The 27,907-nt window shown below is 42.4% G+C and overlaps 1 protein-coding gene across 1 annotated transcript in view; it reads left to right on the plus strand.

The window, feature by feature from the left end:
• Positions 1 to 476: 476 nt before the first annotated feature.
• The window catches only part of gng12a (guanine nucleotide binding protein (G protein), gamma 12a), a 37,996-nt gene continuing 10,565 nt past the window's right edge, over positions 477 to 27,907 (plus strand). Inside the window, exon 1 of the mRNA XM_078263457.1 lies at positions 477 to 845. The gene's annotated coding sequence lies outside the window, so the exon portion shown is untranslated. The remainder of the gene's footprint in view (positions 846 to 27,907) is intronic.

Raw genomic sequence — 27,907 nt, forward strand, 5'->3', positions numbered from 1 at the left:
ACTATATATGATTAATAATATAAAGCAGGACGTGTCATAGTTCCTGTTTCTCCCCATTAACAAATGATCAAGTCACTATGACTTCATGTACTTAGTTCACACTTTATTCAGTCATAATAACACTCCGTATAGTTGCAACATACCAGAGTCAAATTGTATGCAAAAGCACACATGGCCAATAAAATAGATTTTCTATTCTGATTAGTAGATTATCAATTAAGAAATGTTAATTCGCAGTTCCTTAATACAATGCATCAATATGTTACAGGTTCATGTAAATTCAAAACACTATCAGGGGGAATTCTTTATCATTTGGGACTTTTAACTTACTTTAACTAACTATAAACTAGATGATTTGCAGTAGTATCACTTGCAGTTTTATAAACCTCATCGGAGATTTTATTTTGAAAATCGTATCCGGAAAAAGTATGTTAGCGATAGCTAGCTTGACGCTGGTGAACGTCCGCCTCTCTCCTCCCAACCCAATTCGGCTGTTCTCGTCGCGGAGCGTTCAAGTGGAGGAGGAAAAGGAAAGGAGAGGGGGGAGACTGGACGCACTGGGAAGGAAAAAAAGTAAACGAAAAATAAATATTAACACCAACCGTCAGCGAAAAGTGAAAGCGGTACGAATCGGCAGCTTTGAAGACGCCAGTGAGGTCCATGTAGAGCTGGTTTTTCACAGTCTATGGTGTAAACACATTAGCTAGCTAGTGTAGTTGTGACATTGCGCCGTGAGCGACACAGCAGAGGGAAAGGTCTCCTCCCAGTCTGTTGACGGATACAGTTTGGCTTCATTGACGGGAGACACGGCTAGACCTGACTGTAGGCTACATAACACCGGCCAGGTAAGACTGTAATGTGTCGATAAACTGTCACAGTAACAGCTGACATAATTGCGCTTTTTAGGCTACCTGAAGCAACAGTTGGTCTCAGTCTGCTCTACTACGAGACATATTTACTGGCACTGCTGCCAGCTTTCACAGTCTTCATCCGTTTATGCAACACTTGGGTGGCAACACAGCGAATGTATAGCCTGCCTAACATGGTTTAATGTTAGTTATCTGTGACACCAGCAAAAAAATACACACATATATGAGACTCATTGCTTCATGAATATAGTATTCAACAGGTGATAGCTTAAACTCAAGGTTTACTCAGTACAGTGCTGTCTGGGCCTTCTGCCCTGATTATTCCCTACAGGCCCCACCTACAGTGTTTGCCACATAATGACTTCTTTTGGAAAGCAAAATAGATTATTCCAGAGAAAGAAAAGCACTTTTTTTTTAAAATTTTTATTTTTTAAATTTTTTTTAATAGATATAAAAACCAGCCACTTCTTTCACATTAGTCGATTATGCAATTGGATAATCGCTTCTAACATTGCCATTGTAGTCCATGAACCAATTAGATTATGAACCTGGTGTAATGGTTGAAGTGGAGGCCACACACAGGGAAGTGGCTGAGAAGTTTACATGGAGCATCAACAGCTCGGTTGATGCTCCCCTGGCCATTAGGAGGACAGAATACAGACCGGCCATTGATAAGGCCTACTCATTAGTACCCCATTCACCGCCATCAAAGCCTCCTCTCAACGCCCATCAACATGGTCACACCACACACTGGAAGTGGAGGCTGAGGATCACACACTCCCTGCCTTCACGCTGACGACAAGGGTTTGTTTTTTGGTGTGGCACTCATCAGGTTTTATTATGAAGGTAGTGAACAGTCTCATGATGACAGACACAAGCCAAGAGGAAGTGCCTCGGAATTCAGATGAACATGCAGATAGGAACACGTGTGTGAACAAAATCCGTCTGTGCCTTTCTCATGAAAGCACCTACTGGTACTCACCGCGTTACTATTCGACACATAAACGCGTGTCCTGCCCTTGTCTAATGCTATCAGGTCTGGCCATGAGCCCGTCTGCTGCAATTCTTCGAAACAAACACTAACCCCCTGTATTGGCAAAAGCTGTACTCACAAGAATGTTTCATTTCCTTCCCTCATTTGAATGGATGGCACAGCACACTTCCTCAAGTAATACTTATTGAGATGCGTGTTTGACGTAGAGGTAGAAATGTGACCTTTTGACTCAAAACTCCTCCTTCGAATACTCTCTCTAGCAGCTTTGGTGGCACGGGCTGCGTTTGGAGCTGTGTGAGTTGGTCGGCCCCGATTGCTGGCAGGATTGAACGTGACGTGTGATGCATGTAAATTGATTGGTAAAAGGAAGAGGGGGGCTCGGTGGTCGAGCTGGAAACAATGTCTCGCTTAATGCAAGGATTAGATACAAAAAACTGTCCCTGTACAGTTTGGGATAGAGGGGAGGATGGATTTGAAGCTCCTTCCTCTGTCTCCATATAGGATTGGGCACCGATAACCGGTTCCATCTTGGAACCGGTGTCAAAAATTACGATTCCAATGGAATAGTATTTTTATTTTTTTTTGGGATCGTTTGGAAAATGTGGTTTTCGAATCTGATCATCGGTTCCAAATTGTATACGCGTGTTGTGTTTCAGCCATGGAGCACAGTAAGCAACGCTCTAGTCTATATCGACTATGTCTCATTTCCGGGTTTGTCCTTTCGCCTTCCGCTTCCTTTGTGTCGGCATTCTAAACTCCGGTGGATTTCTGAGGACTATGGTTAACTGCTCCTCAGATCTCTGCAGGTTAAATCCAGACAGCTAGATAGACTATCTGTCCAATCTGAGTTTTCTGTCGCACGACTTTTGAACGAGCACGTTCCACAGAAACTAAGACGCTTGTGATTGGTTTAAAGAAATGCCAAATAAACTGGAGCACGTCTTCTCCGTCCTGGAATGCTGTGTGGACTAGCCAGACCTTCCTCCGCAGCGCTATGGAGGAAGGTCTGGCAATGCGAGACTTGCGGCGCTCTAAAGTGTGGCTTTATTTCGCATTTGAAAAAGCCCGGTAAAACTGTAAATCGATACAAAAATGTCCCTCTTATCTGTGAAACAAGCATGCGACCCGCTTCAACTCCACCGCTCAAAGAATCGGAATCGATAAGAACCGGACTAGAAAGGAGGAATCGGAATTGTTCAAATCAAAACGATGGCCGACCCTGTATATGAATTTAACCCTTTGGACCATGGATGATCTGTTGGGATCATACGGGAAGTGGCACATGCGAGCGGCGCGCATCTCCTCGCACACTGACTCCATCGGCAGCTCTGCTGGCGACTGTTTGATGCAGGAGGAGGACGTGGCGCTGGCTACTGTGTCAGCCAGGATCTGTTTCCTCTTTGAGCGGCCTGTGGATTCCCCCGCAGCTCTTTGACCGTACACACAGTTTGGTGAAGTAGGAGTTGGAGTGTACGAACGTGCCTGTGCATGCTCACTTCAGTGTCTTTTTTTTTTTTTAAAGTGAACTCGCTACTTCCTTACAGAGTGCAAGGTAGTTTCCTTGACTGTGTGGTTCACATATTTTCTCAGAACATGTGAACGAACGAACACACACACACACACACACACACACAGAGCCCTGTGAAGCTAGACTGAACCATGTTTTCTCTTTGACTTCTACATTTTTGCAACTAATGATTATTTTCATTCAATGTATCCGTCAATTCAGTTTTTCTTGAAGTTTTTTTGATGAATTATTTCATCTATAAATCATCAGAAAACAACATAAACATAAACAGCGTCACCGAGGTCAGGGCATCTTCAAATGGCTTGTTTTGTTCGAGCAACAGTCCAAAACTAAAAACTGACTTGATCTACAATTAAATATGAAACGGGCCTTTTTTGGAGTAATAACCGTAGGAAAAGCCCAGGTGTAATTAATAAAAGTTATGACGGTTGAATCTTTTTGGCTGCTTCAGATCCAGGGTGCTGGTGTTGTGCGTGCTGACTCACTGTCTCACGGTCAGCACTTTTACTCGAATAGAAGAGCCATCGTTAATGTTTTTAGTAACACCTGGGCTTGTCCTGCTATGACAAGTCAAAATATCTGCTGTGAAGAAGGCCCATGGAGTCAAGCCAATCCTCCCATTTAAGAAGCTGGAACCTGGTTTGTTGCTAAGTTGCTTAACAACTGTTTAGATTAATCACTGTATTCATTTATATTGGGGGAAAAAAATCCAAACATTTGTTGGTTCCAGCCTGTCAAATGAGATGATTTGATGCTGGGGGGGGGGGGGGGGGTCATAGATAGTAAACTGTAGCCTGATGTCGTCATACTGCTGCCAGTCAAAGGCAGGCTTCGACAGAGCGAAGGCGGAGGCGGCAGTTTCCGTGTCGTGCGGACGGGCGTGGCAATGTGCATGCTACACGTGATCGCGGTTCTCCGTTCCCCTTTTGAAGATGAACGCGCTGTCGATATCTTCTTTAACAGACGCGATGGCGGCCGTCTTTGTTGTAAACAAATTCAACCCCAGGCGCTCTCTGGTGACGTGGTTGATTACGTTGCCGTTGATCATCTGTCCATCATCGCATAAAGCCCGCCCTGGCGATTTCATTGGTCCGAACTGCTCTGGCTCGAGCGTAAATGCTCCACAACGGATCAAGTCCAGACCGAACTTCCCGACCTCAAATGTCGTGGGCGGGGCTAAGTTTGGCTGGCGTCCAACGCTAAGTAAACTGGCTATTATCCTGGAAATGTACTTCTGTTGATCCCGACTAGCCAAAAACAGACATTATTGGTGTTTGTGGCGTGTGTGTGTGTGTGTCTGTACATGCTCTGCATTGTGTGTGTTGGTGGTCACACGGCCTAGCGTACCCAGGCGCAGATGCACTGAGAGGACTAGTGACACCCATCTGTATGTTTAGCTGCAGAATTCCTTGCTTTCATGCTTGCTTACTAAATCCTTATTTGTATTGGCTTTACAATAGACCAACTCAGCAACATATCTTCGCTGTCGGGCAGAAACCTTACATCATTTGAGTCCTTTTTTTTTTTCTCTCTCCATAAATCCGTGCTATTCACTCTTAACTCTTTACAAATATTTCAACAGTGACGAGGTGATTTTGTCTGACTTTGTTTGAGAACAATGGCTCAATAAAATGTTTTCAAATTAGCCTTTTTATTTCATTTTTCTTAAAAACGACGTTTTTTTTTTTTATTTTAAATATTTTTTTTTTTAGACATACAAAAGGTTTTCACCCGACAGTGACCGTATCTGTTCTAGACACAAAGGTGAGGGGAGACGTTAGATTCTGAGCTACCGGCTGCTTGTGGAAGTACAAGGCTGTACTGATGTACTAATCAGGTTAACATCAAACTCAGATGTACACTTACGCAACGCCAAGCAGGAAGCGTTGTCATAGCAACCATCTCAAGGAAGGACAGGACCTTATTTCCCCTCGTACGCCGCGCAAATGTCTGGTATTTTTGACTGACACACATATGCACTGACTTCACTTCACAGTCTTACCCCCCCACACCCACCGGACCTTCTTCTACCCACCTACTGTGCTATATTTAATATTTAATACTTTTGACAACACTGATAATTCTGTGCAATTTCATTACTGTGCAATATCATTATTTCACACTGTATACAAACCATATTTATCTTTCTATTTTTATATATGTATATAGCGTCTCAGAACTGTGCACCTTACCCCCCCCCTTTTTTTTCTTTTGCACAACTTATTTTATTCCATGTCGTAACATTTTTCTTACGTACATGTTGACACTGGAAAAGGGGTTGCTTCAATCTCGTTGTACATGTGTGTAATGACAATAATAGGCATTCTATTCTATTGCGATGCGTCATGGCTCTCCGTTTCCCTCTTCTCCCCCCCCCCCCCCCCTTTGCACTGAAGCTTTGTCAGTCTGAGCGGAGGAGACAGCTGACAGACCGACAAGTAGAACCTAGGCGTGCGTGATATATCGACTCCTTATCGTTATCGCGATATCACGTTGCGCGATATTATATATCGAAAGTGTCCAAGTATGCAATATTTTGTTTATTTTGTGGAGCGCTGCGTCCCGTCCGTTGGCTGTGTGGCTTATTACTATTACGCTATAATGATCATGTTTCATCGGCCAGTTACCGTGCCACTTGCACACGTTAGTGCACGTCAGCGCACGGGCCCACCACGTGACAAGCCCTATGGAGCGTACCACGTGGGTGCATATGTCGACAGAGTGACAGTGTGAGTGAAGAAATGGATGGAGACAACTAAACGGAACGAATCGGAGAAGAGAAAGGAAAAGTTGTGTCCTGGGGTCCGTTTCAGGAAGGAGGTTTAACAAACTCTGAGTCTAACCCTGATGTCTGAGTTGAGATTGGGAAACTCAGAGTTTCCGGTTCCAGAACAGCTGATATGAGTTGGTTCCATCAACTCCGAGTAGGTTCACGCGCGTGCACCACCACAATAAAAAGGCAGCATGAATGGAGCCATGATACTACGATTCACCATGGCAACAACCACAAACAAACGGGTCGGTGGAAATACTCATGCGCACATACAGCGAGTTTGAACATGTATTTCGTTAAAAAAAAGCGATCACAGCGGCTGCTGCAAAAGAGAGAGAATTTGCATGGGAGAAAATTGCTGCTAGAGTAAATGCGCATATTCCAATATAGTGTATAAATATATTGAATCATGAGTATAAATATTACTGTTGAAATGGTATTGAACCTATAATCTATTTCATTTAGGTGCAATACTGCGGGCGAAAAAGTCCTAGGCCTACTAGTCCCATTCTGAGGCTGCAGCACCAACAGAATTATAATTCCTAATCTTTTATTTCAAAGGGTTTACATCATTTACCTGCAATACCGTGGAACTCCTTTTTAATACTGGTTTGTGTCCAGGGAACACTACAAAAACGTTTAAAACACGTTTCAGAGCGAGTCACTGTTGACTGCCGTTTGCAAAAAAATAAATAATGCGACACAAATAATCTACTGGGATGTAAGAGCATGTCCACGATGGGTGGCGTTAGTGATATGAGGACGGATAAGGTTACGTAGGCTACATAACCGATAGACTGGGAAGAAAAACGATACCGCTCAAAATAGGTAGTTATCTGGAAATTAAAATGCGTCGGGGCCTCAATATCATCTCAACACCCTGCAAAGTAATACAGCTTCTTCATCAACGGGATCATCGACAAAAGGAAATGCCATGTTTTGAGAAAAAAAAACAACACCAACCCTGTTTTTTTATTCATGCAGATACAGTAACAAACTGCGCTAAAATGTGCCCGATACAGACTGACTGACTGAATGAATGAATGAATGAATGAATGAATGAATGAATGAATGAATGAGGAAATGAGGAAATGGAAGAGGGCTGTGTCAGCAGGCTGGGCTGGTGTCAGAGGGAGGAGAAAAGAAGAAGAAAACCTGCTCCCGACCAGGTTAGGTTCACAGACTCAGTTACCATAGTAACTGACTCTGAGTTTAAGTTTAAGTTAACCCTGAGATGAGTTTCCCTCATCTCAGGGTTAACAAAGTCCGAGTTTTCACTAAACCTGCTTTCTGAAACGGACCCCTGTTCTCTTTATTTAGTTATTTATTTTATACTGTACAACCAGTAAAACATGTCCTGTTCTGTAGACATGGTCCTTATTTATTTATTTATTCATGTATGTTGGACCAGTCCAACATGACAGTCAGTTGAAATAAACCTTGTGTTGTATTTGCTGTGAATCTGTTTTGATGCGTTTTCCCGTAACTGTTTTTTTTTTTTTTTAAATATTGAAATTAATATAGATATCGCAATATTCATAATCAATATCACATTTTGTCAATATCGTGCAACTCTAGTAGAACCGAAACAAGGAGCGCTATAATCCACCATGGAATGCTGTATTACTACAACGTCCTCCTCACAGCTACAGAGCTGCCATGCAATGTTCTCAAATCAGTCTGTACTGTGGTTCAGGTTAGAAATCATCAGACACGTTTTGGATTGGTTAAAGGTTTGTATCGTATGTTTTGAAACCCAATCCTCATCCTATTTTATATTATTGAACGTCCGTTACGTTCAAGCCATTGCCATTCTTAGTATGACTATGTTTACTAAATGGTGTAGTCGGGCGACTTTCGTGCAACAGCTCGTTTTACGTCACCACTGAGTAGGGTTGGGCGTCATTTGGATTTTTACGATTCCGACGCCGAACCGGTGCTTTTAAAACGATTCCGATTCCTAAACCGATTCTTGAAAAACTGAAAAGTCAATGGTTAATATGCTTTTACGTCCATTTTGGTGAGCCCACAGGGAAATATGGCATTTTAAAAGTAGCCTACATTTAGACTACAGAGAAAATGTGATATTTTTTTACGTCCGTTTCGGAGCGACGGAGGGAAAATATTTCAGTCAACACATTAAGTGGAACCGAAATTTGCGTTCTAATCCGGTCCGATTCCTACCGGTTCCTACGTAACCGGTCCCATGGTGGAACCGGGTTTCGGTACCCAACCCTACCGCTGAGAAAGAACAACAGCAGCTGTTAGCTTTGGAGACGGATTAAAAAAAATGACAAGATAATGACCTCTTCTGAAGAGTCCATCATGTTTTTATAATCCTCCGTGTCCTCCTTGGCTACTAGCAGCTGCGTAGGGCAAGTTGTATTTACTGCCCCCTTGTTTCAACATCATACATCCATAAAAAGTACAAACACAACAACACAATTACTATTAGGCTACAAGTTCTACTTGGCGTCTACAACGCATGGGGGCTTTCAACTACTGTACTAACAACACTGTAATCCCATCCACGGCGATATTTGACAAAGCAAGATTTGGACATGAGTGATGGAGAATTTGATCGGGGAACGATAAATGACCTGTCATCTTCATCCGATGAGAAATCTTCATCTGATGACAAGGAGTGCGCAGCCTAGCCGCCCCCAGACCCTGATGTGACAGGGGCCTCAGTTACAGCCAAGCGATAGCCTACACATCCTAGTTAGACGTAACTCGTGTAACGTTAGCAGTTTCTAACGTTAGCTTAACCTTACTGCACTAGCTAAAGTTATTAGAAATATTTTATTCTTAAGTGTGGGCTCAACCATTACTGGACAGAAATGTCTGCAACTGGGAGCACGTACTGGGAGAGCGCAGTCACAGCCGTGTGTGTGTGTCCGTGTGTGTGTGCGCCCCATGTGGGCTGAGTCCTTCGCAGCGGCCCGGGTTTGAGTCCGACCTGCGGCCCTTTGCTGCGTGTCATCCCCCATCTCTCTCCCACCTTTCATTGGCTTTTGTAGGGGGAAAAAAGATATCTAAAGGGGCTGTACTCGACGTTTAGAACATTAATATAGCAGCAAACAAATATTTGCTAAAGATATAGTGGAGTAATGGCGTCCTGAGCAGAGATTGAATCCAACTCGCTCCGTGTGTGTTGTAATCTCACCTTCTTCTTTGTTTAGATAGCCAGTCCGGCCGTGAAAAAAACATGGCTAGTTTCACGAATTGGGGAACGGTCTGTGAGAGCCACGTGTTTTCTTTCTCTCCAGTATTTGGACTACAGCCCCTTTAAGCTATAACTCATGACAGCCTAGGGTCTGTTGGGACTTGCCGTCGCCTACCAAGCGCTGGGGGCCTGTGATAACATGTTATGATCTAACACAGAAATCCAAAATGCCTCTCTAAAGGAAAACACGCTTTTGGAGGAATCTTCTTTTTTTTTGGAAAGTTATCAGAGTCTAGAGTGAAACCCGCGTGTGGGTTCTAAGCGCATGCATCTTATACGTGCAAAACAACAGCTTATGGTTGGAATGGGCAACAACGGCATTTTGAGTCTGTCGTTTATCTGTAGTTTTAGCACGTGAATTTCCTTTCAATTGTTTTCGAATGAAGTAGTTTTTATTTTTTTAAGCTGTGGAGCGATATTGAGCATTATACATCATTTATGATACATCTTACCTGCATTTTTTTTTTATTATTTTTATTATACCACAACAAGGGCTGGGCGTTATGTAGATAAATCAGACTTCACGATATTTTTAACCATTACCTCGATATTGATTGTGATGATATGGGGGTTGACTATCGGTGCTTTCACAAAATATTTACACAATTACATTTGAGATAAATAATCATCAGTAACGGTATGTAGATAGAATGACTACGTGGGTAAAGGCAAATAATACAAGAGCTAGAACAGTCTGGTAGGTTCAGAAAATGACATCACTGTACTGTATTGCAGCCTTTAAAACCAGGAAAAGACAACACTTGTGTCATATCACGATATCTAGCCTCATATATCGATATCGATAAAATATCAATATATTGCCCAGCCCTACTGACAACTATCGACCAATCACATGTCATGATTTTAGTGACCTGTAGTACTGCATAAAATAACTACATTTAACACATTTAATTGTGCATGCATAATAAGAAAAAAAGGATCGGCGTAAAAGAACTCCTTCCATTGCAGAATAGTAGAATAAAACCAGCTCCACGATTGATTACAAACGCACAGGGACGTTTCAAGGCTTAATTTTTAGATTAGATTAGGTTAGATTCAACTTTATTGTCATTGTGCAGAGTACGAGTACAAAGACAACGAAATGCAGTTTGCATCTAACCAGAAGTGCAAAAAAGCAGAAAAGTGCAATGTGATATACAATGTACAGACAGGTGGTGTATCGGCAGGACAAGAAATATATATATATATAATTATATTATAAAGTTATAAGAGCAGAATCAATATGGCTATGTAATATGAACAACATGTACAGATATGTGCAATGTAGTAGCAGTGACATTATACTAGTAGTAAGAATAATATATGCAGTGTATTAGCAGAATATATAATAAGAAAAACAGAATAAATATGGATATTCTGAATGAACCACATAGACAGATATGTGCAGTATGTACAGCTACATGCAGTGTGGTAACATTATAAGAGTAGTAAGAATAAGTGTATACAGGATGAATAGTATGAAGAGCAGTAGAATATAGAGTTCAGTAGGGTGACAGCCGCAGGAAAGAAGCATCCTCAACTCTGATTGGACAGAGAGCAGGAAGCAGATAAGGCAGGTGTGTTTAGAGTGTAAACTCTGTCCAAGGTTGAAGTTCCCCGTAGACACTGATCCGAGGTTAGATTTGCAAACTGTCCCTCAAACTGTCAAGGTTAGTCAACGAGCTGAGAAGTTGACTGCTTGTGAGCATTCATGAGCAACGTCAAGGTGTGAAGTTTACAGGCAGATAATATAGGTGTTGGTAATATAGCCTGATAATATAATAAAATGTATGACTATTTCACACAAATGTAAACAATAGGTGATGTAGTGTTTGTAGACAGTAGAACCAAGATGAATGGCTCCTATAGGGGACAATGAAGGCTTATCCTATCTTATCTTAACAGCACCATATTTTCAATTCAGAAGCAAAGAAATGTCAATTTTCCAACCAGTACGGAAATGATAGGACAATTGATTTAATAGTCGTTCAACAGAAAATGATTCTCCAACAGCTTTTATAATCAATTACTTGTCATTTAACACATGCTAAATGTGGAAAATTCACATTCGTTTGAATGGTTTTTTTTAAAATTTTATTTATATATATATTTTTGACACATTTTCTGACGTTTTTGGCACTTTTTTTTCGTCATTTTTTTTCAATGTTTTTTTTTCACTTATTTTCGCACTTTTTTTTTTTCAATGTTTTTGTCACGGATTTTCCACGTTTTCTGTGCTATTTTTCACTAACGCCAACTCATTACCAATAGTTTACACACACTTTTGGAATTCATGGTCAATGAATCTCATTTATAGGAAATGGAATTGAATACCCACAATTCAGTGAAAGTAGTAACCGAGTACTTGCAATTGTTCTTAATTTTTTGAGTAATTTCTTTAAAAAAACAAAACATATTTGTGATATAGAAGTTTTGAGAACGGGTCAAATTTGACCTGAGGACAACATGAGGGTTAAATGGGAGGATTGGCTTGACTCCATGGGCCTTCTTCACAGCAGATATTTTGACTTGTCATAGCAGGACAAGCCCAGGTGTTACTAAAAACATTAACGATGGCTCTTCTATTCGAGTAAAAGTGCTGACCGTGAGACAGTGAGTCAGCACGCACAACACCAGCACCCTGGATCTGAAGCAGCCAAAAAGATTCAACCGTCATAACTTTTATTAATTACACCTGGGCTTTTCCCACTGTTATTACTCAAAAAAAAAAAAAAGGCCCATTTCATATTTAATTGTAGATCCAGTCAGTTCCCCAATTTCCAACTTACACTCAAACTTTTTGATGATGAATATAAATAAATGTATATTTCAAAAATGATTGGCTTGATATAAATGTAGAAGTCAAAGAGAAAACGTGTTTCAGTCTAGCTTCACGTGTGTGTGTGTGTGTGTGTGTGTGTGTGTGTGTGTGTGTGTGTGTGAGGACAGACGGGAATGAAAAGGGAGAGTGAGTACACATGTAGATCAGTACTGGTGACGATAAGATACTCCTATTTTTAGGCCTATTTTAACTTTTTTTTTTTTTTAAATTATTATTATTATTTATTGTCATCTTCAACCTGCCACATGCAGGAGCGTCTCTCTGTCGTCCACCTGCTGTACTTTACTTTGTGATTGGGGAGAAACAAGGGGCACCTGCTGCAAACCAACAGCTTAGGATTTAAAGGGAAGCGATGCTTTTGTCTTTCGCCCTCACGTTTCTACCAAATCGTTACAGCCAACTTCTCAAAAATAGAAAAACACCAACACTCCTAAGAGTGATCAGCGTGAGGGGATGTGGTGGTAATGCCACAGGAGTGGATGATGTTTGGCAGCGTCATGACACCCAACGGCCATCTGTAGGAACAAATGAATGGTGTGTCTCTCACGGAACATCAGGTCTTGAAGCAAATTTTGTGGTTTCTGCTTTGAGAGCTGTGTGTGTGTGTGTGTGTGTGTGTGTGTGTGTGTGTGTGTGTGTGTGTGTGTGTGTGTGTGTGTGAAATACTGTACATCATTTGAAGCCAGCCCCCTCGAGCAGTAGAGAGGAAAAAAATGGGGCTCTATGTGATACGTTCTCAATATATTCCATAGACGGTATATACGAATGGACCAACAGATCCCGTTGCTCTGGACGGAGACCAGTGAAGGATATTAGAAGCACTTTTCCGGTGATGGCTGAGCGTTACTGCGCAGCCTCCAACTGAGAGAGACGACGTAAATGTGACGTGAGCAACCTGTCTGAAAGTTGTAAGTCTTCTGGTAGCTGTGCCAAGAGAAATCTCAGTCATTCCCAATCTTGCAGAGACAGAGAGCGTAGGTATATGTAAGGAGATAGTATAGACATAGGCTATTGCTAACTAAAATGCTAGTTAACATTAGTAATTAAACTTAAACAGCAAATGTAAGTCGAAACTGTCTGCGAGCTTCTCCTGTACTGTACGGTAATTCCTCTACTATGTGACAGTAAGTCCCGTGGTTATGACACAATCGTTAGCCTATTTTTTACAAAAAGTCTACTGCGGAGCCATAACGTGAGATACAAGGTAATGGAGCCTTTTATACAATGTCGTGTTTCTTTAGAAATAAACAATGGACAAATAGAGTCTTTATACGCTTCAGATGTAAAGTTATTCACTGTCAAAGTGACGTCAAAATGAATGGCAGTCAATGGGATGCTAACGGGGGGCGAGTGCTTGTTAGCGTCAAAATGGCACCATAGGAGTTTCGGGTTGTGAGGAGACGCTTACCCCCTTGATATATTCAGCATGAAATCGGTGTTTGGTGTTTACATATTTTATGAATAATAACGAGCTGTTTTACCAGGTTTAAGTAGAAGAAAGCAAACTACTAAATGCTGTTATATCACCACAATGTTTGGCACAGTCATAGAATAACACGGTAGCCTAGTTACAGTATAAGGGCTGTGCCATTAATCCAACTTTGATTGGGCTTTCGGCTCCCAACGATCACAAAAACAGTGTAATCGAGAAGAACTATTATTTTTGCACATTACATTTTGCAAGTAAAGTCTTATTTTGTCTTGTGTTCTGAATGTAAAAGGGTTCAATGGGAAAAATATTCAGTTCAATAAATGCAACACCTTTCCAAAAGTCAATGAGTAATCATGTTAAATAATTATGATTTCAGTATTGACCAAAATAATTGTGATCCTGATTTTTTTTCTTTTTTCTTTTTTTTTTCTTTTCCCATAATCAAGCAGCCCTAGTAGTTATCATCCACCAATCTGCAGTACCTTGTTTCTGCCACATGGCGGTGCCCTCTGACTGGCTATTAGTTAACACACACACACACACACACACACACACACACACACACACACACACACACACACACACCATCTGTCACTGCCAGGTGGTTCAAACATACTGTAAGCTTTTTATTAAACGTGTCTATTACACTTAGTCTTTTTTGTTTATTCTCATGAGAGCGATAGAACGTGTGTGTGTGTGTGTGTGTGTGTGTGTGTGTGTGTGTGTGAGAGAGAGAGAGAGAGAGGCCTTTTCCTAGAGCGAGAGAGTGAGTTATGTGTATTACACCTGCGCCGGGAGTCGGTTATTAGTCCTGTCAGACACATAGTGTGTGAGTAAACCTATTTAAAAAATATGAGTTATGAGTTTATGTTAAAACCTATTTAATAATAATAAAAAAAAAAGCATGGGTTCTGGGCAGAGGCCAACTAAAGATGTGTGAGGGCTGTGTACCAGCCATCAAAATCCATCCCACAAATAACTCGCAGGTCACTCTCATCTGACGTCTGTTATTTGGCCTGGATTGGGGCAGTCATGGAGGTGGTCAGACATTTTCCTCACTGAACGGAGCGAGCATACACATGAGCTCCATGTCTGCCTCAGACAGGATGGCCGTCTCATTGCCGCTCCTCAGCTCTCTCACAGCAGTGGTTTCTTTCTTTTTATGTGCCTTTGAAACCGTTGAATGCAGTCACAGTGGTACTAGGGAGGAGCAGCCATTCATGTGGTTTCTGAACCACATGAATGGCGCGTGTGCGCGTGTGTGTGTGTATGTGTGTGTGTGTGTGTGTGTGTGTTTGAATCCGACCTGCGGCCCTTTGCTGCATGTCATCCCCTCTGTCTCCCCTCTTTTCTATCTGTCTCTACTATCTATAAAAAAGAAAAAGCCCTCAAAATAATGTTAAAAGGGTTAGAGTTAGGTTTGTCTTGGTTGACACAATATGAAAACATGTACAGATTGAATCCTCTACATTTTGGAAATCATTATTTTCTCAAAATGTTTTCCCTATAAATTACCTCTTAACTTTGTGATACAATGCACCCTGTATACGTATACTTTTGTCGATGCATGCATTTGTGGATAAATGAAACCTAATGTCTATGAGAGACTTTGCACGTGTGATTACATTGTAGTCCAAAGTTTCTGTATAGTCCAATTGGTAGGAATGTAATATAAAGCCAATCCTTCTGTTTGATTGGCCTGGGCCAAGTGCTTTGAAGTACTCCCACTCACAGGAAGACGCACCTTATGTGAGGACAAAAACTCTCCTCACTTATGTTATTTCCTCTGACATACAGTACACCGCATTTCATAAGACCATAGCCCAAATATGGGCATATCCTGTCTCAGGGGGAGAGAGTCCAGCCGGCTACAACACGCTTCCTGTCAGACATAGTAATGAAGAACAGGAATTGTGAATACATATGTTGACAGTGTTTTTTCAGCAGAGCATGCTTTTAAACTAAATGGAGACAAGTTGGTGGAATCAGCATGCAAATTCAGCTGTGTGTGTGTGTGTGTGTGTGTGTGTGTGTGCGTGCGTGCGTGCGCAGAATGGAGAAACGGTGACACTTTGATGGATTTTTTCATTTTTTTAGTGCCCTTTGTGAGTCCCTTAATGAGTCTATGGGGAAGTTTACTGGTATCCCAAACAAAGGTCTGTGTGTGTGTGTGTGTGTGTGTGTGTGTGTGTGTGTGTGTGTGCTTCCTCACTGAGGCCTAGTCGGGACTCTGGAAAAGAGCTCGACACCTGTGTAATGGGGGCTCGCATCAGCGACTCACAAGTGTCTGTGAGGAGAGACTGCACCCCCTTTTGTTGCCTCAAAGTCCTCGGGGCCCCAAAGTTTTTGTCCGATGCCACACTATGTTACTGTGTTTCAAACAAGCAGAAACAGGTGCCCTGAGAGATGCACAACCACTGCCTGTCTCCTTGTCCACAGTCTCAGTTGCTAAAATCAGGTGCCTCATTCACACTCTGTCAAATGGGCTCACATCTAAAGAGCTCCAAGGCTTTGTCTGAGTATGATTCATAGTCATTGGCTCTGTTCTGGTGCACGATGGAACAAGGCCTCACATTTTCTTCAGGAATGGTTCTCGTACAGTGGCTCCTTGTGCTATTACCTCTCTGGACTGTAACAAAAAGGCAATGTTCCCTCTGCACAGGCAGGCTTGTTATTGCAAAACTAGACACTTATCTGATTGTGTGAACAAGAAAAAAATTACCAGGAGCAATCAGCCTCAGAATCTGCAACTCAGACATTCCATACTGACTCCATTCGGGGGGAATGATTTAGTCTCTGTACACGCCAGTGTTGTAGTCGAGTCACCAACGGTCGAGTCTCAAGTCCCCAGGGTTCGAGTCTGATTCCAAGTCCAAGGGTCGAGTCACCATTACCTGAGTTCGAGTCCAGAGTCGCCAGTGTCCGAGTCCAAGTTCGAGTCACTAAAGAAGAGTCCGAGTCCAAGTCGAGTCACCATTACCAGCGTTCGAGTCCAAGTCTTCTCCTCAATTGTGCGTTCACAAATGTAACATTTAGCAGTGCTCTTTCCAGCAGGGGATGTCAAATCTGTGAATGCGAACGGGGACCCTGGGCGCATCCCTCCACATCCTTCAAATGTGAACACTAACGCTGCGTTCCAGACGCAATTTGTAGCCCGTAAGTTACGACTTCAAGTCACGACTCACGACTTGGTAGCGCTCCAGGCAAAGTCACGACAAACCCTCTGGTCTGATGATCTTTGCGTCAGCAAGCCAAGCTCTGCTCGCACAAGTGGCTGCTCACTTCACTTGCGCGAGTGAAAGTCGGTTTAGTTACGTTTATGTACAGCAGATTTGTGCGTCCGATGATAAAAATGATATTTGGCACACCGTCAAAGCTGGCTAGCTAAACATTGTGCCGTTGGCAGGGTTCAGGTTAGGCTACCTAACGTTAACATTAGCTAGCGGCTACATAACGTTGACGTTAGCTAGCGCTAGCTGATACTAGTGATTTCTAGTCAGCGACATAGTTTGGGCTTCATTTAATAAACATAACCTGTTGTAGTACACAATCGTATGTGTATTGTTTTGATTACAATGTGCGGAGTTACTTTACGTTGCCTATTTATGTCTATTTATTTCTATTTCTCACCGTTAACCACCGGCGTCTGTACAGCATCAACAGGGATAGCCATTGTTGTTTATGTGTGTGTGACGTCAGAAACTGTAACTGGGAGTACAACGATCTGGTACGAGTTCACGGGTCGTAAGTTACGGGTTTGACTGCCGTCCCAGGTGCACTTTCACGGGTCGAAGGTTGTGAAAACACGGGTTACGGGTTGCCTGGAACGCAGCATTAGCAGGGGGGCGCGCATGCATCATGAACTACAGTCGCAGGAGGACACACTTCCTGCCCCCTGCATAACAGTTGCAGACTAAATATATATATATATATATATATATAAAATCAGTACCTTGTAACTCCGACGCAGTGTTCACAGTTACTTATTTAAAACAAACAAAACGACTTGTTTGACTGACACAAGGTGGACCTAGTGACCTCAGAGTGGACCTTCTTGTGCTTGAGAAATGGATAGAGCATGAAGGCAGAGGAAGTAAAGGGAGACGAAGGGAGGATGAAGAGGAGGAGGCAAACCTCTTTTTTTTTTTTAAGGGATTCGGGGTGGGCGGCAGAGGAAGTGGCCTCAGTGTGACCCACAGAGTGAGCCTCTTCCTGACAGGTCTTTGAAACTGTTAGATGAACGGAGTCACCGTAGTTGGAGGGAGGAGCAGCTATTCATGTGGTTTCTGATTAATAGTATCTCAGGCCCCCGTGTGTGTGTGTGTGTGTGTGTGTGTGTGTGTGTGTGTGTGGGGGGGTGTAAGTCAATCTGGCTGTATGTAAGTCAATGCGTCTGTCTGAGAGTCTGCCTTTATTCTTAATGTATTTTAACTACGAATTTCACGCCTCCCTGTCCGAAATGTCGGGTAACCTATCTAATCTATTTGATTTATCTGACTTGCTTTAATTTGATTAGTTTTTCTAGAAGATTGTTTTTAAAGTGATGCAAGATGGGTTCGGGGAATTTCCATTTGCCTCCACTTTCCCTCTCTGCTTCCTCTGCCTCTGTAACTCTGCAGATGTTTAAAAAAAAAAAAAAAAAAAGTACTTTCAGTGGCATGACTGGAATGTAATCCTGTAGTCACATGAAATGCCCCGTAATGCAACATCTTGAGTGACTTCAAGGTTCTTTTGGGGGGGGGATTTTGTTTGGATTGTACGCAATGATGGCATTCTTTCATTTATCCTTTCATGTGCTTCCCTTCTTAAAGGGGCACCGCAATGAAGTTCAGTTCACAAAGAGTACTACACAGCATTTGAAAACATGTCGTTTAGTGTAATCTTTGACTTGTAGAGGGAGCTTTCCAAAGTTTGAAAAAAAATAACCCTGATGATGTCATCATCAGTTATTGGTTATCACAGCTGGGACTTGACTAAAATGTGTAGCCATGCTAGCGGCATGGCTCTATGTTTGGCAATGTCCGTCTGTCGGTCAGTTGGTCCAGGAATATCTTTTGCTCAGACATTCATTTTCCACAGATGATAAAGCCTAATGATTATGGCGATCCTCTGACTTTTCCTGTAGTGCCAACAGCACGTCAAAGTGTTCAGTTATCCTGAGAAATATGATAATATAACAGTAATAACGCATCTAACCACAACTCAAAGATATTCAGTTTAGTGTGGTGATGGCGCAGTGGATATGACACATGCCTTTGGTGTGGGAGACCTGGGTTCGTTTCCCACTGCGATACATCAACCAATGTGTCCCTGAGCAAGACACTTAACCCCTAGTTGCTCCAGAGACATACAACCTCTGATATATAGCAATTGTAAGTTGCTTTGGATAACATGTCAGCTAAATGACATGTAACATAATGTAATGTAGTGTCACACAGGAGTGAAGAAACTAGAAAATATTCACATGTAGGAAGCTGCAATCAGAGAATTTTTTCAACCAGACAAAATAGTTGGCGATATTTTAAAAGATGACAACTAATCGATTGATCCTTTGCAGCGCAAAGCCCGACGCCAGTGTCTTTGCTAGTTTAAGACTGACGCAGTTGTCAGTTTCCCGTCGTTTAAATAGCAAATGCGCCTGCGCCTATCTGGGCGCCCATTGGCGTGCTGGTCTTACAGGGAGGTGTGTTCAGGTGCATTCTTGGCGTATTGCTATCTTGAGGCAGCGGAAAGCGATCACGCCATTGACCAACAAAAACCTGGTCTAAAGTCAATAACGCAGCATTTCATTGGTATTTTAACAGCGCATTAGTAAAATGCACCTAGGCTTACGCGCAGCAGCACACAAACATGCAAAAGATTACAAATAAAAATATTACGGTGCAAATCCGCCATCATAATAGCAAAGCGCCAAGGTCCAAACGCGCCTCGCTTCTAAAGGGAATGGGAGATGACACTCTGATTGGTTTATTGCATGTTATTTCTGCTCTTCAATGACCAAGGCCTTCAACTCGCTCATAAAGCCATCAATAATCAGTCACCTGGCCTTGGAAACAGTAGCACAGTAAATGCTCGTGATAATGTAGTCATGAACTAATCAGTTTGCAAGTGGTTATTCATCAGTTAATTGTGCCAATACTCCAATAATGTCATGAATGTGCTTTTGTCACAGTGACTGCTGCATTTTTCCAACTATAACTCGAGGAATTAGGCATCAGCACTGTTTACTTTCATCTATAGACACTTTGCACTAATTTGTTCCTGTTTCTTGAGTGCGTGTGTGTGGGTTTGTGCATGGCTCACTCCTCATGCAGCAACTCTCGAGGTGTCACATGCAGTAATCTCATGCCGGTCATTCCTGTCCTTGTTTGTTCAGACATGTCCCTCTTTTCCTGCAGATAATGTGTGGTTCATTGGGTTCTGGACTGTACACAGCAAGTGCTATAGATAAAGACACAAATAGACAGCATGTGACTCGTCGTTCATCACTCCAGAAGTTATCACCCGTTTCCTGCAGGCGTCGGGTGCAGGTACGAGGACAGTGACACATTTGAGAGGCTGTACAGGATGCACGATGTAGGGAAAATATGCGATAACGTCGTTGAATATCACAATAACGATATGACTTGCGAAAAATAAACGGATATTAAAGTGCACTCAGTTCAGCATTTCTGCTGATTTCAGTATTCTGCTAAGATGCAACAAATTGTTTGTTGAATATAAAACAAATGAAAGGAAACCATTTCCAACATTCTTTTATTGAATTGAACATTGAATTGAATTTAAAAGGCACCACTTGGCATTTAGGCCTTTATTGTGACAGCTCAGACATGAAAGGGAAGAGAGAGGGAGAATGACATGCAGATGACGATACAGAAACGATATATTGTGCAGCCCTACCATCCTCTTTGTCTATTGTTGTAAATGGACAGATGCTCTGTGTTAGAGGTAGTTTATGACTCTATTCAAACTATTAAAACTAACTTTAAGGTGATTCCGGTGCAACGCTCTCATATCGAGCCCTCTGTTCTTTCCCTTATCTAAGTTCAGTACAGACACGACACACAAGTAAGAGAAACTGCTCACACCCGGAGAAGAAACCGATGCTTAAACTGTCCCAGCCTGCCTGTTGAACTCTGACCTGCAAAGACAGAGGTCAGCAGTTTGTAGACAAATACATGTCGCCCTCAGAGCGACACACTGGAGTAAGCACATTAGCACAGCTTCTCGATTGTCCACGGATTTAATGAGGCGCTGGCAAAACATTGACTAATGTCTCGTGCAACAGGACGTATGAGCGCTCTGAAAATGGGCATGCAGGTGCAGTCTCGCTTTTCTCTTCCTTTCCCCAAATTTCCGTTTCAATCATGCTTCTTTTGCATTAATGGGTCATAGCCAAATAGATGACATACAGTAACGTAGCACTAAAATAGAAAACATGAAAAACTATGCAATGATTAAAGTAAAGATAACGAAGTTTAAATAACGTGCACTGCAGAAGCAAAGGAAAGCTGTAAAAATATGTGTATGCACAAATCTACTCACACACACACACATGGACACCTACACATTTAAACACATTCAGCTACATTTATTATTTGTATAAATACAAGGTTGTATAAGGATGTCATGAGAGAGCAGGGTTTTCCCCACTATTATAAGGCTTAGGTGCAGCACCCAAGCCGTTTTGGGGACCACCTAAGCCGAATGAATGTAAAATCAATGAGGACTTCTAGCAAGTCTTTGTTATTTATTATCTGCTCTGGTTTTTACACTGTTTTAGACACAGATATGGAAATAATAACGGTCCTAAATGATGTGAAATTGCTTCTTTTTTTTTTTTTTAAATGTAACATTTTCTTGAAGGGTGGTGGGTGGTGATGGCGCAGTGGATATGACACATGCAATACATCAACCAATGTGTCCCTGAGCAAGACACTTAACCCCTAGTTGCTCCAGAGGCGTGCAACCTCTGACATATATAGCAATTGTAAGTTAAATGCTAAATGACATGAAATGACATGTAATGTAATGAAGGAGGACCCCTAAACCCCCTGCCAAATATGTGCACCAAAGTCCTCTGCAAACCTAGGGAAAACACTAAGTGAGCTGTGTTCTGCCCGAGTTGATGGCATCTTCTAATTGCTTATTTTGTAGTTACAGTTAAACAGTTAAACAGTGGAGACGGCTTTTCTAGTCCTGGTGGTGCTGAAAAGGAGAAGATTACTGACACTTTCTTCAATGTGCTTAATGTTGTCTTCATTCTCAACGGACTCCACTGGCGTCCGAAACTTACAGGAGCCAAACACAAGCTGACCAATCCTACTGTAGTTGTACTGTAGTGATTGTGTAGCTGCTGCTCAGAGTCCCGACATGTGTTCAGATGTATTTGAAGAGGCACACGTCACGTCAGCTACAAGCAGCTACACGTAGGCTACAAAGATATGCTGCAATCCCTTAATGCAGAGCTGCATATCCATCCTTTTGGGCATTCTGGTGCCATATGAGCGGTTGTCCCTATTAATACTCCGATGTTTTTATAGAAATGCTTTACAATAGTGTGAGTCAAGGAACTACATATACGTTTGGTGTGTTTTCTCTTGGCAGTAGAACAGAGATCCTCCTAATGCAGCTGTACATGCAGGGATTTTAGTGAATGCACTTTAACACTATATCAAATTTCTTTTCTTAAGGTATAGAAAGCTCTGTTTGCTCTCTCTCTCTCTCTCTCTCTCTCTCTCTCTCTCTCTCTCTCTCTCTCTCTCCCTCCCCCCCCCAACAGTCCTGACAGAGGAAGTCATACAGCCTGCATTTTTCCACCCCTAATCCCTTTGTCCTGTTTACCAGGATTGGTAGCTGCTATTGATTTCACAGCTGACTGATTTCCGAGTATTTTTCTCAATACTGTCTTTACCGCAAGGTATTGCCGGACTATTACAGGACTTGTTGATTCTGGGGAATAACATTAAGCATAGTGAGCGTATTCAATAGACAAAAGATTGTCATTATATTTCATTAACTCAACATTATTACTAGCCTTAAACAGTGTATATACCTAAATATCACAAATTTCCACTTAAATGGCACCTTCTGACTCACACACACAGCCCATCCCCCATTTATGTCACCCTCTGACTTATCCCGTTTCCTCTTTATTTGAAAAACAAACGCCTTTACGACCTTTACGTTGTTGCCTAATGAGCTGTGTGACGTCCAGGTCTTTATCAACGATTCCATCCATGCATGCTGTTGTTTAACTCTTCCTGCTTCAGCTCCAGCATGGAGGAGGGGCTCTACGACGGACCTTTGGCCTTCTCTATCTCGCTGTAGTAGTAACATGCAGTCGGACCAGCTCAGGGGTGGAGACTGGAAAGACTGAACATGTTTGTTTATTGTTCCATATAGGCAGGGCCGTGTTGGGCGAGAGACGGAGATCCATTGTGTAGTATCTCCCTGCTTTCGTCATGAATAGTAGCTTTCAGAAGAGAAGAGCGACCGAGGAGAAAAAAGGCAAAGCACTCACAATAGCTTTAAGTTTTACGGCGTTCCTGTCGCCGGCAGACGACTTTTGGCGTGCGACCAAATGCAACATACACACAGCTGCACGGCTTGCATTCTCCAACTCTCTCCCTCCCTCACACACACACACACACACACTCACACTCTTATCTCAGTCGCAAAGCACACATCTTTTCCTACAGCCCTCTGCCCCACTCCCTGCATCCATTTCCAGCAAACTCCACTCTGCTCTCACTAAGCTTTCTTTTGTGCATTTTTTTTTTGCAAACAATGCTGTTTGTTTTCCGAGGGCAGTGCAGAGAGACGCAGCCTGGCAGGTCGCCTGTGTCTCCTGCATGTCACACTCTGTGCGTCTGCAGTGACGTCTGAAGGGCATTATCTGCCAAAGGCCTCTGTTTGTTTTGGGCTGCTCTGGGCTTGATAATGGCCCATTACTGGGGGAACCAGCGTCTCATAGGCACCTCAGTGGAAACTGCAGAGAGACCTTGCTAATCTGGATGACACCCAGCTGTCAGTTTAGTAACACTTTGCTACTGTTGGGGGAGTTTTCAGCTGAAAGCAGCTCCACTGTAGCCAGAAACAACACAGACCTGTTGGCTATTTTTAGTGCATACTCCAGCTACTAATGATATCACTGAGCCACTGTCTGCCCTTTGTGTCTGTTTTTGTGTTGCTCCCAGATGTTTGGCATGCTGTGTGTAACGTGTAAAGCCAGGAGTTGTGTCTAAATACTCGTTGAGCACCAGACCTTTACATAATTGTCTCATTACCTCCGGACCTTCTTGTGGAAGGAATGCAAAAAACCCATTTGACAGTTACATCAATAAACAAAACATTCCAGTTATTGTTGTTACCCTTCATTCTTTCTTATGTGCGTTTTGCAGTTTCTCCTTGTCTTTTTTCTCATAATGTGTCCCTTGCATTGTAGAAGTGTGAATTAGGCCCTTGTTGTGTAGTGCGTTTTTAGCTTATGTCTGCACTACGCTATTACAGTAATTAGACTGTTGATATGAAAACTTCTGGAAAACCCAGGCCAAGACTGTCTCTGTTGTAGAGCCGGGCGATATGGAGAAAATCGATTATCACAATATTTTGGACTAAATACCTCGATAATGATATCGCAATGGTATTGTAGGCTTGACAATTTTTGACCAATAATTATAAATACCACTAAGTGGTTAAAGGCAAATAATAGAACAGCTAGAAGTAAGGCACGTTTAGAAAATGACATCACTTTACTGTAATACAGCCTGTAAAACCAGGAAAAGACAACACTTATGTCATGTTACAAGATCCAAAATCTAAGAAGATATCTAATCTTGTATCATAATATCGATATAGTATTGATATATTGCCCAGCCTTACTCTGTTGTTACTTGTTATTATTGCATGTTGTGTGCCTTATTGGGGGGGGGGGGATTTTTACAAAAACACTTTATTGACATATTTATAATTTTTTGTGCACAAGGTCACTTGCTGGAATCGAACGGTAGACATTGCGGTTGTTGTCAGCGCCTTAAACCCAAAGACCACCAAGGGGTCTGCATGAATCTCTACACTAACGGTCTAGCGATGGCTTTAGAAGAAAGGGAGGTGGGTAAATGTGCCTTTAATATTAAATGGGCACCTTGCATATATTTTTCAAAATAAAGCTCAAGGTGTTCAGTGTCATATTCTGGTGCTCCCAGGCCGGCCGACCCCCCTCCTCCCCCCTCTACACCTGCTGCAGGTATACATTATGACCTTCACTTGGTTATACACTACACTTACACTACATTCCCCATAACATTAAAATCGCACTGCACCCACATTTCGGATCACACAGCTGATAATTAGCCATCTCAACAATAGGCTAACAGGATGGCTGACAGTGCTAGCTTAAAATGTCCTACTCAGCAGCCCAGGAGCCATATTTCACCGCCCAACTCAACTGGTGTGCAGAGAGAGGCCAAAAAAGTCAAGGACAGAGTTTTGGCCGTTGTTTTCAGGATGTGAAATAACGCCCATAACTCCTCTGCCAAAAGCGTGTGACCTTCCATGTGTATTCATCCATAAATTAAACTAATTATTAACTTGGGGAAAAGGATAAAAGGACAGCCTTCAAGTTGTTTTTTTTTTTTTTTTTTTTTTTTATATGTGCAATGAATCTCTGCTGCACCATTACTCTGCAAGTCTAAATTAGGCAGCATTTAGTCAAGTGGATGAGTGTGCGAACTGTGCTCTGTGTGGAGTGGAGGCTAATTACAGGTGGCCCGGCTAGGGATTGTTTTATGTTTTCTGCTTAATCCTTACATAGCAGAGTGTTACTTGCCCCCTCTGTTATCACCGTTATCTGTCATTATGTCAGGCAGTCGGAGTCCCTGCTCCTCTTCAGTAACAGCCAGCGTATGTGCAGGCCGCTGTGTTCACACTATCCTGTGCTGTATCATCATGTTTAAGAACACTGATTAACTTTCTTGGCTTGCTATCTCATGGATGTTCTTACCTTATCTAACCTGACGTGCAGCTTTTTAATAGCTAAGTGCTTTCGAATTGAGTTCATAATAAACTGGGTTGCTTTGTCATTCCTGCAACTTGTCAGCCATCTAGTCTGTGCTTGAAACAAGGAATCATTCATAGTTTATTTGGACAGGAATGAGCCTCAAGTAATTGCGCATGAATTTAGGATTTAGAAACCCTGCAGAAATGAGTCCAGTCTAGTCTTCTGTCTAGACACTGTGTGACTGTTTGACAGTATGCTGGATTGTTTTTGTTTTTTTTATCCTGTCGAGCCACAGTACTTACAGGATTGTGCAGTTTGCCAGATTCCAAGAACCGACTGTATGTGGCTTTAAGTTGAACTGAAACGTTTTCATAGTGATACAGAAAAAAAAACCACACACACACACAGTTGTGTCATTTGTAGCACCACATTTTCAATCTACACAACTTTCCATTAACCGTGGCAAAAGCCTGCAGCTTTTCCTGGAAACCAGGAAATCATAGTCATGCAGTCTTGCAGACTGGCGTAGAGGACACTGAATTGCCCAGTATTCCCTTTGTACTGACTGTGCAGCCAGTGGCCTGGGTGGGGTCCCGTCAGCTTCACTTATCTCAGCGGCCATACCTGCCGCTCTGGGGTGGTGCTGCAACTCCGTGTCCTCTCAGCTGTATCTTCTTCACTGTGGGCTGTACTTGCATTGCTTTTACTACTCTTACTGTAAGAGAGGTTAGGGCCGCAAATAACATTCTTTTTCATTATTGTTTAATGTGTGGATTGTTTCTGATGAATTGATTAGCCTGAGTAAATAGTGGGGAATGCTCATCATGAGGTTTGAGAGTCCGAGGGGACTTTTTTTTTTTTTTAAATGTCTCGTTTTGTCCAACCAACAGTCCAAAACCCAAAGATATTCAGTTTACAATGAAATCAAATGGAGAAAAGCAGCAAATCCTCACATTGGAGAAACTGCAGCCAGCAAGTATTTGGTATTTTTTGCTTGATTGAATGGCTGAAATGATCAATCAAATGATCAAAATAGTTTCCGTTAATTTTCTGTTGACTAATTGATTAACCGATTAGTTGCTTAAGCGCCACTTAAAACTGTACATGACTTGCGATGCCCTATCTTCAGGGTCCTCCTGTCTCTATGGTTTGTATTTATCCTGGTAAACAGCCACATCAACAATTATTGCGTGCGCCTGGGTAGCTCACCTGGTAGAGCGTGCGCCCATATACAGAGGTTTAATCCTCGACGCAGCGGCAGCGGGTTCGACTTCGTCATTCTCTCTCCCCCTTCATGTCTTCAGCTGTCCTGTAAAATAAAGGCCTAAAATGCCCCAAAAAGTAATCTTTAAAAAACAACAACAGCAATCATTGTGATGTTGTCAACGTCAACTGCGTTACAAGGACAGCCACTGTCCTTTTAACGCCTGCCTTTATTTCTGGTGGGAAAGTAGTGATGTCACTCCGGTGGTTCTCACAGTATGAACAAGTGCCCACACCATCTCCTCCCTGCCTCACCCTTTCTCTCTCACAGACCCACGCACTCAGCAGCCCCAGTCTCTCCCTCTGGCCCATAAACACAATCCCACTTTACTCAGCAACAGGACTGATGACTTGAGTGTTATTTTGTTTGATAAGCACGCTAACCAAGTGAGAACAGGCCAGTGTTTATAGTAAAGCAGGAGGGGAGTGCACAAGGTAGCACTGATCTGATCTGCTCGGCAGCAAACTCCAGTGCGGGGGGTCATGTTTTAGGTGTAGCGAGATACGTTTTTTCATTCAGCTGGAAAAGTGCTGACTGGCAGCACATAGTATGAGAAGGCTACTTTAAGCTTGCAGACTGGAAAACTCCTGCTTGCAGAGGGAGAGGGTGCAGGGGGGAGGAGCCAGATGTTGTAAACAAGTCCAAAATGAACACTCACCAAGTGCCAAATGCGGGTACATTTTCCATTTATCGAGTAATTCTAAGAGGGCTATCTGCCACATGGTGGGTAAATGTTTGTACCAAAATAGTAAGAACTGAGTTCATCAGTCTTCATTTTGGTGAAGCTGAATCATCAGTTTTCAGTCCGTTGTTAGTCAGTTTTTATTCAGTTTTCATTCAGTTTTGGAACACCAGCCACCACCTCACTTCTGCTTACTGATCGCAAGCGTTTACCTCAGCCTAATTAATTAGCCAGTATGTGGCGATTTTGGTAAGGCAGTGTTTCCTCTTGAATTTTTTTCAGCAGCGGCGAGCTTA

The sequence above is a fragment of the Sander vitreus genome, chromosome 12 (genome assembly GCF_031162955.1).
Source record: "Sander vitreus isolate 19-12246 chromosome 12, sanVit1, whole genome shotgun sequence".
Lineage (NCBI taxonomy): Eukaryota > Metazoa > Chordata > Actinopteri > Perciformes > Percidae > Sander > Sander vitreus.